Source organism: Castor canadensis, chromosome 3, assembly GCF_047511655.1.
Source record: "Castor canadensis chromosome 3, mCasCan1.hap1v2, whole genome shotgun sequence".
NCBI classification, from domain to species: Eukaryota; Metazoa; Chordata; class Mammalia; order Rodentia; family Castoridae; genus Castor; species Castor canadensis.
Genome location: NC_133388.1, coordinates 21,377,078 through 21,389,772, shown reverse-complemented (window position 1 = coordinate 21,389,772; position 12,695 = coordinate 21,377,078).

Here is a 12,695-nt window from a genome sequence, read left to right as displayed (position 1 = left end):
AAATATCCCTATTTGCAGACGACATGATCCTATACCTTAAAGACCCAAAAAACTCTACTCAGAAGCTTCTAGACATCATCAATAGCTATAGCAAGGTAGCAGGATATAAAATCAACATAGAAAAATCATTAGCATTTCTATACACCAACAATGAGCAAACGGAAAAAGAATGCATGAAAACAATTCCATTTACAATAGCCTCAAACAAAATCAAAACCCTAGGTGTAAACCTAACAAAAGATGTGAAAGACCTCTACAAGGAAAACTATACACTTCTGATGAAAGAGATTGAGGAAGACTATAGAAAGTGGAGAGATCTCCCATGCTCATGGATTGGTAGAATCAACATAGTAAAAATGTCGATACTCCCCAAAGTAATCTACATGTTTAATGCAATTCCCATCAAAATTCCAATGACATTCATTAAAGAGACTGAAAAATCTACTGTGAAATTTATATGGAAACACAAGAGGCCACGAATAGCCAAGGCAATACTCAGTCAAAAGAACAATGCAGGAGGTATCACATTACCTGACTTCAAACTATATTACAAAGCAATAACCATAAAAACAGCATGGTACTGGCACAAAAACAGACATGAAGACCAGTGGAACAGAATAGAGGATCCAGATATGAAGCCACACAACTATAAGCAACTTATCTTTGACAAAGGAGCTAAAAATATACGATGGAGAAATAGCAGCCTCTTCAACAAAAACTGCTGGGAGAACTGGTTAGCAGTCTGCAAAAAACTGAAACTAGATCCATGTATATCACCCTATACCAAGATTAACTCAAAATGGATCAAGGATCTTAATATCAGACCCCAAACTCTTAAGTTGATACAAGAAAGAGTAGGAAATACTCTGGAGTTAGTAGGTATAGGTAAGAACTTTCTCAATGAAACCCCAGCAGCACAGCAACTAAGAGATAGCATAGATAAATGGGACCTCATAAAACTAAAAAGCTTCTGTTCATAAAAAGAAATGGTCTCTAAACTGAAGAGAACACCCACAGAGTGGTAGAAAATATTTGCCAACTATACATCAGACAAAGGACTGATAACCAGAATATACAGGGAACTTAAAAAACTAAATTCTCCCAAAACTAATGAACCAATAAAGAAATGAGCACTTGAACTAAACAGAACTTTCTCAAAAGAAGAAATTCAAATGGCCAGAAAACACATGAAAAAATGCTCACCATCTCTAGCAATAAAGGAAATGCAAATTAAAACCACACTAAGATTCCACCTCACCCCTGTTAGAATAGCCATCATCAGCAACACCACCAAAAACAGGTGTTGGAGAGGATGTGGGGAAAAAGGAACCCTCTTACACTGCTGGTGGGAATGTAAACTAGTACAACCACTCTGGAAAAAAATTTGGAGGCTACTTAAAAAGCTGGACATCGATCTACCATTTGATCCAGCAATACCACTCTTGGGGATATACCCAAAAGACTGTTACTCCAGAGGCACCTGCACATCCATGTTTATTGCGGCACTATTCACAATAGCCAAGTTATGGAAACAGCCAAGATGCCCCAGCACTGACGAATGGATTAAGAAAATGTGGTATCTATAAACAATGGAATTTTATGCACACATGAAGAAGAACAAAATGTTATCATTCGCTGGTAAATGGATGGAATTGGAGAACATCATTCTGAGTGAGGTTAGCCTGGCTCAAAAAACCAAAAATCGTATGTTCTCCCTCATATGTGGACATTAGATCAAGGGCAAACACAACAAGGGGATTGGACTATGAGCACATGATAAAAGCGAGAGCACACAAGGGAGGGGTGAGGATAGATAAGACACCTAAAAAAATAGCTCGCATTTGTTGCCCTTAACGCAGAGAAACTAAAGCAGATACCTTAAAGCAACTGAGGCCAATAGGAAAAGGGGACCAGGAACTAGAGAAAAGGTTAGATCAAAAAGAATTAACCTAGAAGGTAACACCCACGCACAGGAAATCAATGTGAGTCAATGCCCTGTATAGCTATCCTTATCTCAACCAGCAAAACCCCTTGTTCCTTCCTATTATTGCTTATACTCTCTCTACAACAAAATTAGAAATAAGGGCAAAATAGTTTCTGCTGGGTATTGAGGGGGGGGAGAGGGAGGGGGCGGAGTGGGTGGTAAGGGAGGGGGTTGGGGCAGGGGGGAGAAATGACCCAAGCCTTGTATGCACATATGAATAATAAAAGAAATATGAAAAAAAAGGTGATGTTAATAAATACAAAATGCTACAAAAAAAAAAAGAAAATTCTGTCATTATACAGTTTAAAAAATGTTTTTCTTTAGGTGGTGGGGTTATTCCTTATTGTTATTTAATCTTTCTGTGTTTCTTCTTTAAGAACTACCTACATATTAAGAACTACCTACAATACTACATATTGTAAAGGTTACAAGAAAAACTAAAAATAACAAGTACCTATAGTGTACACATGGACATGCAAATAGATAAAATGTATGTATATATATATATATATATATATATATATATATATATATATATATTTAGTCATAAAATATATATAATCATTATATATATATATGTATAAAATCATAAAAAATATTTTGTGGCGCTGGGGTTTGAAGGACCTCCTCTACCACTTGAGCCATGTGCCCAGTAATTTTGTGCATTAGTTATTTTTCAGATAGAGTCTTGCAGTTTTGCCTAGGGCTGGCCTCAGGCTGTGATCTTCTTATCTATGCCTCCCACATAGCTGGTATAATAGGAGTGTGCCACCACTCCTGGCTTATTTGTTGTGGTAGTGATCTCATTAACTATTTTGCTTGGGCTGGAGTCAAACCTTGATCTTCCTGATCTCTACTTACTGAGTAGTTGGGATTATAGATATGAGCCACTGTGCCGATCTATAAAAACATTTTGTTTAGAAAATAGTCTAGCTTATACATTTAATATATGTTGAATATATACTATATTCTTAGTCTCTCTCTGTGTATGTATATCTGCATACATATAAATACATATATATATGCTCTCCATATAGAGAGTATATTTGTACACAAATATGAATAAATCTAGAGCACATATGCATGAATGTGTGTATATATGAATATATAGAGAAAAATAGCTAGATGGATATAGGTTTATATGTAGAATATATTTGTAAAATATTCCTTTATGATATTAAGAATAATGACAGGAATTTAAATTTTCATGCCAAGTTTTGCATGAATTGACTTATTTTTAAAAAAGTGTTATATGCTTCAGTACTTATAACTTATAGGATAATTGTAAAATGTTTTAAAATTTTCAAAGTACATGTTTAAACTTATCTATGAGTATTTATCTAGTACTTTCTCATATCCCACATATTAGTTGTATAGTAAACCACCACCCACCACTTGCAGAGTCCAAAGTAGAATAGCTGCTTGCTTCCACTATTTCACAGTACACAGAGGGTATGATGCCTCAGACTTTGGCTCTGACCACAATTTGATAAGTTGGGTGTGGAAAACTCATTAGACTTAGAATCAAGACACGAGTCCTGATTCCAGGCATGCATTGAATAGCAGATCATTTGATCTGGTCAGATCATTTGATCTGGTGATGCATTATGGCTGTTTCAGTGACAAAATTAAAGTAGCTGCAGAGGATAGAGGTTGTTTTTATGAGTTGGTAGCATTTTCAATGACACATACTAAAGGAGAGACTAAGACATCATAATGGAGAGTGTGGCTGCAAAGCACATTATATCATTTAAGAATTGATGTATTGTGAAGTGAATTTCTCTCTCTAATCTGCTTAGGTTAATATTCAAATATGTTTGACTAGAGTACTTCTCAACATTTAAAGTACATGGAAACGAATGGAGTCCTTGTTCCCAAGAGTAGGTGGTAGCTTTTGCAGTATCTTACAAGGACATCTCAAGGCCTGGCTTGATCCATAAAATGATTGTGTTCCTAAAATTTAATGTAATTCTTTCATTTTATATCATTTTTTGAGTTAAGATATTTGACCCAAATTTTACTACCTGTCTTATTTGGAAAAAATCTGTGAGTCAAGCTCACAGTAGAGTCTTAAGAATAGGTCAGCAGTACGAAAAATAATGAAGGCAATGGAAGAAATGGATCAGGACCAGATTGGTCAGGTCAAGTCATAGATAAAAAGGTCTGAGAAATATCAAGCAACTCCCAGAAATGAGGGAAGGTGAACAAGTCATTTTATGACTTAGAGCAGTTTTACAATGAGAGCATTCTTGACTTCTTTTTTTGTCAAATGAGGGGTGAAGAATCTTTGTAGCTTTTAAGACAGCTTTATGATTTGTTTTCTGAAATAAAGCTATTCTTCATACCACTATGGAGTTTTGTTCAGCCATAAGGAAAATGAAACCATGTGGTTTGAAGGTAAATGGATACAATCAGAGGACATCACACTAAGTGAAGTAAGCCAGGTTCAGAAAGACAAAGGCCACATGATTTCTCTCATATGTGAATAATAGATCCAAAAGGTAAATGTATACATGAAACAAACATGATCATATACAAACTTATATGTAGAACATGTTTGTAATAATGGCACTACTCCTTGAACTGGGGGGAATAGGGAAAGGAAAAGAGAATGATAGTCAACAAATCAAAATACATATACATCTGTGCAGGTGGAGGATATAAGGATATGTATGGAAAGCTGTTAAATAATGGGGCATGGGAGGGAAGGGGTAAGAGAGAGTAATGGAAGGAGTCAAACTGACCAACGTAAAGTATACTTACACAGGGGTACAACAAGAAACCTCTTTGAACATTGACTTTGGAATTAATAATTAAATAAAAGACTGTAAAATAGTTACAGTGTATGGGGTGGTACTTGTGGGGAGAGGGGTACTTGTAGGTAGGAGAGAGGGAGTTGAGGAGATGAAGGTGAAGGAATGTGGTTGATGGACTTCACATACATATAAGAAATAGAATGACCAAAACATTTTGCAATTGTTGTGAGTGGAGTGGGGAGGATGTGTGTGTGGGGTGGGCAATCCAATGTACAATGTAAAGCTATTTGGAATTCTCACAATGAATTCCCCTGTACAATGAATATATCCTAATAAGAATAAAAATATTGGTAAAAAAATCACTGAAAATTCTTTATTTGCCTTTGAAAATTGTCAAAGTAAGAAATGCAAACTAAGTAAATAAATATAATAAAGAGTGCCAAACTGAATTTAGGTAAATGTAAATGTATCAATGCCTTGAGTTAACTAAGATGTCTTGGGTGAGGCAAACTTTTGGAGGTGAAGTGTACATTACTTAGTGTGATTATCCCTCTGGTTAAAGGGTGGAGGTATCAAGAGGGAGGTTGGAGGTTGAGTATAGCTGCAGTCCTAGTGCAGCTTATCATATTTGAATAATGTTTGTGTTCGATTGTGTTATACACAAAAGTGCATATTTTCATTGAAATTTTGGATATGAATGTCAGTTACCATAAGAAGATATCTATAGAACTAACATCTCTGTCTCTCTCTCTCTCACACACACACACACACACACACATACTCACACCACAAGTAGTGATTGAAATTTCATCTACCTAGAGATAAAGGGAAACCAAAAGTTATAGAGAAACTCCATCAAACCATATTTACTTTCAAGAAAAGATTTCTTTTCCTCACAAGCCAGACTGTATAACAGAGTCAATATACTATGTAATTTCATTCAAATTCTGTCACAAATGAGAAATTATACAAAACATAGTTGACTAAGTCATTTATAAATCTTCACTGAGATTTGAATGTTTACTCAAAGTTTACACAACCAATTTATTATCCTTTTCTTGGGTGGGGAGAAATAAGGATGGTTTGCAATGGCATTCACCAGTGCCATCATAAGATCCTCCTATGACATATTGAATCCTATAGAGACAGTTTACCTAACTTATTTCAAATCTAAGAGAAGTACGTTATCCAGAAGTCTACAATCTCTTAAATTGTTCTAATTTTTTAGTCACTTGCATCTCAATATGCTAGACCAATATATGCTGAGGCTTAAAAAATTCTCTGTTTGGCTCAAGGTGCTCATCAGCCATCTGGAACTGTTTCTCAAGCTTCATCCAATATGCAAATGAGATTTAGGATTCGTCGTGTTTCATCTACTGATACTAACACATTAATTTTAGATGTTACATAGTGAGCCCTGGAGAAGACATTGCCTTTTCATCAGTCATTGGCTGGAGCTCACACCTCATTACTTTTAATGCCTCTGTGGCACTTAAGGTCACTGAGCTCTTAACTGCTGCAGCCTAAGGTGTTAACCAATAAAAGCAATTTTCTCTACTTAAGTGAAGTATTTTCCTTATTTCATTCATTTCTTCTTCTTCCTTTATTTAAATTTTTTGTTCATTGGAATTCCTATCGTTTAAGAATACATAATAACTGTTTAATTCGACAAGTAGAGTCTTTTTTAAAAATGTAGGGAAAAAAGCCATACCTAGAGTCTAAAGAAGAAAAGGTCCATTGGAGGCACACACACACACACACACACACACACACACACACACCTTTTATTGCAATATTCAATTAGCACAGTGTAATGGTTAGAGCATCTATAGACACATAGCTCAGTTTTGCTCCTCGTGCTTCTAGCACTGTAAGCTTAGGTAAGTTTCTCAACCACTCTGAGCCTCAGTGTTTTCATTTTTTAAATAAAAATAAGGACTGGCAGAGTGGCTCAAGTGGTAGAATATTTGCCTAGCAAGCATGAGACCCTGAGTTAAAAATGGAACTAACAAGAGAAATACTCAGATAAGCTTGTAGTGAGAATTAAGTGAATTAAATACAAAATTCTGTGACACACAATATGTGCTAAGTAGTGGTTGTTAAATAAAGTCACCACACTGTAACAATATGAAAATTCAGCAATAATTTTTAAAACATTAAGTGTAAGTTGCTTTGTGAAATTAAGGCACTTCTGTACCAAACATGGAGCATAAATATTAATAGCATATTCAATTTTCAACAAAAAAATTTTAAATGTATATAAAAATTTAATTAGAAAGCCTTATCAGACCAATAATTATGAAATAACTATGTGTATATTTTAAGAACTTAAACAGACACCAGATTTGAATATAGCAGATAATATTTCCCAAAGAGTGAAGAAACAGAAAAAGATGCTGCTTTGCAAACACAGTCAGTATCAGTGTGTGTGTATTGATGCTTACCAATCTTATATGAATATAGATCAAAACTCATAAGCAAATTAACATATTGAATCTAGCACAGTATTAAAATATTATCATGTTTTATTTGAGATAATCCAGGAAAACAATAATGTCTCAGCAATGATAAAGCAGTAATATAATTTATCATATGATAAGTTAAAGAAATGGTGTGAGGATTTGCTATTCAATGCCATGCTAAATACATGAGTTTTCCTTCCAACTCTTCCTCCATCGATATAGTAGAAAACATATAAGAAAATTAAAATTAATAATAGTTCTGGAAAATATTAACAGATACCAACAACATAGCAGAATTTTGAGGGCCAGTAAAACACTTGGTAAACAAAGCTTTAGAGTTAGAAAAAAAAAGAAAAGATAGCTATTGGTTTATTTGATTGACCATATATTCAAAATTTATTTGATGCAACAAAACATAAGTCACATTAAAGGGCAAATATTTAACTCACAAAAATATTTGCCACTTTCATAACAAAGTACTTTTTGTATAAAATCATAGTACTGGTATAAGTTCTAGTCCAAGTTCAAGTCTGAAAGCAGAAGACTGATGTCCCAGCAGGAAGATGGTTTCAGAGAAAGAAATGTTTCTTACTCAGTCTTTTATTCTTCTCAGATCTTCAACAGAGTGCATGAGTCCCACCCACATTGGAGAAGAAAATCTGCTTTTCTCCATTTACCAATTCAAATGTTCATCTTATCCAGAAAGACCCTCAGAGACCCAAAGAAATGTTTAACCAACTATCTAGGTACCCTGTGGCCTAGTCAGGGAAATTCAGGGTTACTTTCCAGAACAAGTAGTCAAATTTTCATTAAACACTTTCTTTTGTGTGTGTTTCTGTTTAACGATACTTCATTTCATACATAGTTGATTCATTTTTGGGCTCATAGTGAGCAACACTATAACTCATGTCTGAGGAAACTTATCTAACACACATATTTTCTTCACATAGCACAACACAATCTTGTGCTTGTCTAGGAATACTACACAGCACTTCAGCATTATAGTTAGAAATACTTAAAACAATAAAGTCAGCAACAAAAAGCATTAAAAATGAAAACAATGGCACTAAATAGATCTGGAAGGGGATAATTATTTCTAATATGCGAGCTGAAAGAAAGTAAACTATATTCCCCAGCAGGGAACACATGCATAAAGGAAACTATAATTTTCCACCATTCCACAGGAATTCAAGAGTGACCTTAAAAGCACATGAAGTCTGATTTGGGAATGAGATATAAATTTTAGCAAACAGACAGATATTCAAATGTGGGATCTGTGAATACCAAAAACTAGCTATGAGTATTAGTAAATGATTTTTGGATGGCAAGAAATCAGTATGTTAATTTAAATGATATTTAAGTTACAAAAGACATACATTACATCACAAAATAAGAAAATGCAGGGTGCACAATAGCCTTCAGATGGATTTGAGATTTAAGGAATGCTAACTCTTTATACAAAAACAAAACATTTATTTTTATTTTTGCAAGGTAAATTTTGGGAAAAAAATAAACTCAGGACTTCAGTATTCAGGAAAATAATCGAATAAAACAATGTTTTTGCTTTCAAACAGAAGATTAAAGCATATCTAAGAACAGCAGGAGATTGAACTAAAGGTAGAAATGAAAGAAAATGGACACTGGGGTAAATGTCTTGCAAATAAATGAATTCAATATCACTGAATTTAAAAACTAACTTTCATTACAATATATTTTGATTTTAATCCATGAACTGAATTTATAACCTGCAAGAGTAAATTTTGACATCAATTTTCCAAACCAATTTGGCATCATTCCACAAAGCAGGGTAGTACATCTGAGAGAATGAAAACGATTGACAGCACAGAGCTGTTGTAAGAACTATTTCACTGAGAAAACAGAAAAAATACATTAAAGGCAAGTACTGTATTTCAAATATTATATAATGTTATTTGTTACTATATTTGCTTAAAGGCTCAAGGCAGACCTATATCTTAAATATGATATCACTATAACTTTCAACATGCTGAAATGAGAAACATTTAAAATACGCATCATTAAAGTTTATTATATGGAAGTTTTAAGAATAGGCAAGACATAAACAACTACCCATTTATTTAGCAAACATGACTGAGTGCTTGCAATAGGCCAGGTACTTGGTTAGTCATTTGAGAGGCAGTTTATCAGGGATGGAAAAAATATAAGCTCAAGATTTGCTTTGACAGGGGTAATGCAGAGAACTCTTAATCTATATATTAGGGGTGTCTACCTCAGACTTCCAGAGCCAAGGGAAATTGTCTATGAATGGAAACCTTGAGACCAAGCTGTGCAAGATAAGAAATGGTTTACTAAATTCAAAATGCCTCGGTGATTGGAAGCTGGGAGTCTAAAGACTGCTGGCTGCGACATGCCTGGGTGAATTTAGACTATGGGAAGTATGAAAGATTAGGCTAAAGTTGATATGTGACTTCTGTCCTGAGAACAGTAGAAAACCACTGAAAGATTTTAAGATGAGAAACTGAATAGTTTGGAACAGAGGCAGAAAACTTTCTGTGAAGAACAGATATTTCAGGTTTTGTAGGCAGATGAGTCTATGAATCTTTGTAGTCAAAAGTTAGCATAGATGATATGTAAACTAATGAGCATGGGTATGTTCCTATAATAGAACTTTATTTACCATGACAGGTGACTGACTGGATTTCATACCAGGAAATAGTTGATGGTTGGCCATCGTCTGATTCTGAGGTTCCCTAAGGCTGAAGAATAAGGAATGGATTCCGAGGTAAGGATGAAGATAGGAAGTGTGTATGTGTATGACATCATTGCAAAAATTTAAGTGTAAGAGTCTTAATTAAGAAAACAACAGTGTAAATGTGAACAGAGGAAGATAAGTACAGAAAATACTAAGTATTCAAATGATGTAGGAATTGGTGATATGAAGAAAGTAAACAGGTGTGATATATGCAAATTAAGGATGACTTGGGCCACTGGGAATCTGATGGTACCATTTTGAAAGATAACATACAAAAGAGCTTGAGCACGATTGGTGCTGAGTGGCAGCAGAATGGTTCTGATTATAGACAAGAAGATATCTCAAGGTCATGCCATTCACATGAAAAGTGTTGATGCCTGTTAAGTTAGAAACTCAGAGCAGAGGTCTGGGGAAAAAGAAGTGACTTAGACATTCTATCTCTAGAATTCCCATATCTATCGGAACCTTGAGACCAAGAAATATCTAAGTACAGTAAACAAAAAACCACAGAAGTACTAAAGAATATACCTGTACTCTGTGGTATATCGATGTGCAGGAGGTGGTTAAAGGCAGCCTCCACTGAGAAAATAATTGGGATGGTGAATGACATATTGAGTAAAAAAATCATTTTCACCACAGTAGAATGGAGCGCTTGAGGACATTTTTTTCCTCTAAACTTTACTATGCTAAGATGATCTTGTAACTATTATAAACCTGACATAATAAATTGGTAATGTTAAAATATAATTATTTCCCCTGGATTCAATCTAAAACTGTCAGCCTGGTGGTTCTGTACTTAATAAAAACAGCCTGGCTATTTCACTGACAGGCAGCTTTAGAGAATGAGGTAAAGGTTCTTAGTCACAGATGAGAAGAAAGGGTGATTTCTCTGATAATGTCAATGTCTATTAAAATTATCTTTGCTGGGTACTAATAGATGATCTCAATATTGATGATTTCCTTGTGTATGTTTCTTTCTCTGTTTATTTAGGGAAAAGAATATATTCACTAAATATTTTTTCTGTAAGTTAGAATTCTGTGATTTCATGGATATAGAATTTATTAGAACTCAGATATAACTTTGTTAAAATACAATTACGTTTAGCAAATACTAAAAATATGTGCATTAAGTTTATTCCTATATAAGTATGCAAGTAAAAACATGTCACCATATAAGTTTAGATAGATTTTATTTAAAGTAAGGAAAATAACAGCAGTCTTCACGGTCTTTTTCCTGACTGCATGCTGTTTATATCAGAACTGCCTTGCTTTTCTGTTGAAATGTGAATCTCATGTTCCTAAGCAGTTTTCTTGGATATTGTCAATCTTAACATTGTGTGATACTTGAAGACAAAATCATTCATAACCTAGGTGATAAATATTTTATCATATGCTTAGTAAAATTTTAACGGTTTTATATTAACTGTATATAAATATTCCTGAGAAAGTGAGAGGTAATGATAATGTCTGGAGTATATTAGATTAGGGAATAATATACTGTATTTATTTATTATCATCATTCTTTCTATTTTCACTAATTTAGTGTTTAAAAAGTGATATTTTCTTTTTTATGACCAGAACACAGTATACTAGCTGTCTTTACATGTAAAACATAAAGTTGTTTCTGGTGAATAGAAATTGTATGCATGCCTAAGTAATATGTCTTATGGCTGAGTACATTGTTGTTTTTTTCTGAATATTAACAAAATAAGTGAATAATGACTTTTGATGCATTTAACCCTAGATGTAATCTGATGCTTATTCAAAGGAAATGGATTCAGTGAGTTGAATTTTATACATGTGCCATAAAGGCCTGTGCAATCAACTAAGACATTCCATATTGAAGATTAGTATGTCTTGGTGAATATTTTATGGTACCATCAAGTGAAAAGTCAATGAACAGAATCAAAAAAAGAACTTATTCATAAATCAAAGGTAACATTTTCAATGAATCATAAAAAATTTTACATGGTGAATACAATAAATACATACCACCAGTGATTTAATTACAATCAAGGTCCATGGCTTCTCTTTGTTTGTATCTTCATGAATGCTTTTCTGTGACCCATGAGACTTCATTATTACAGAGTTTACTTATCACTGTACGCTACCTAATCTCATGAAATGAGATCTCTGAAAATAAGGCTTCAATGAATCCATCTTCAAGACGTATTTGAGGGGTTATATGTAATAAAATGTCTCTCACAAAACAGCAAGCTTTGTGCAACAGATATCTATTCATATTTTACCTAGGTAAGTAATCAAAAATTTAACCTTCTTATCAGTCATTTAAGACAGGTATGATCTAGCCAAATAATGACAGTAATTTCAAAGTAGACACTATAGCTTCCCCCAATCAAGTATTCAAACAAAAAATCTGACATCAATTCAAAGAGGTAAGATTGAATGCTGGTCTTTATAACTTTGTCAAAGATTAGTGGACTAAAATTGGAAAAATTGATGTGCTTAAGATATGAACTTTTAAGAGATTTATGCAAATGATTTTTCTCTATTGATTTGCTTCAAGTTATCTCCTTCTACTTTTTTCCTTATTTAAAATTGACAGCATTCTTCACTTAGTAAAATATTTCTAAGGCATTGATTAAGAATTCAGAATGGGAAATCAAAATTTTGAAGCTGAAATTTGCCTTTGTCTATCTTAATATGAGATGTATCAAGTTTTCCCCTAAACATTAACCATTGCCTGTACTTCTATGTCTATTAAATATAATTCATCTGTCTATTATTTTTGAAGCACATTT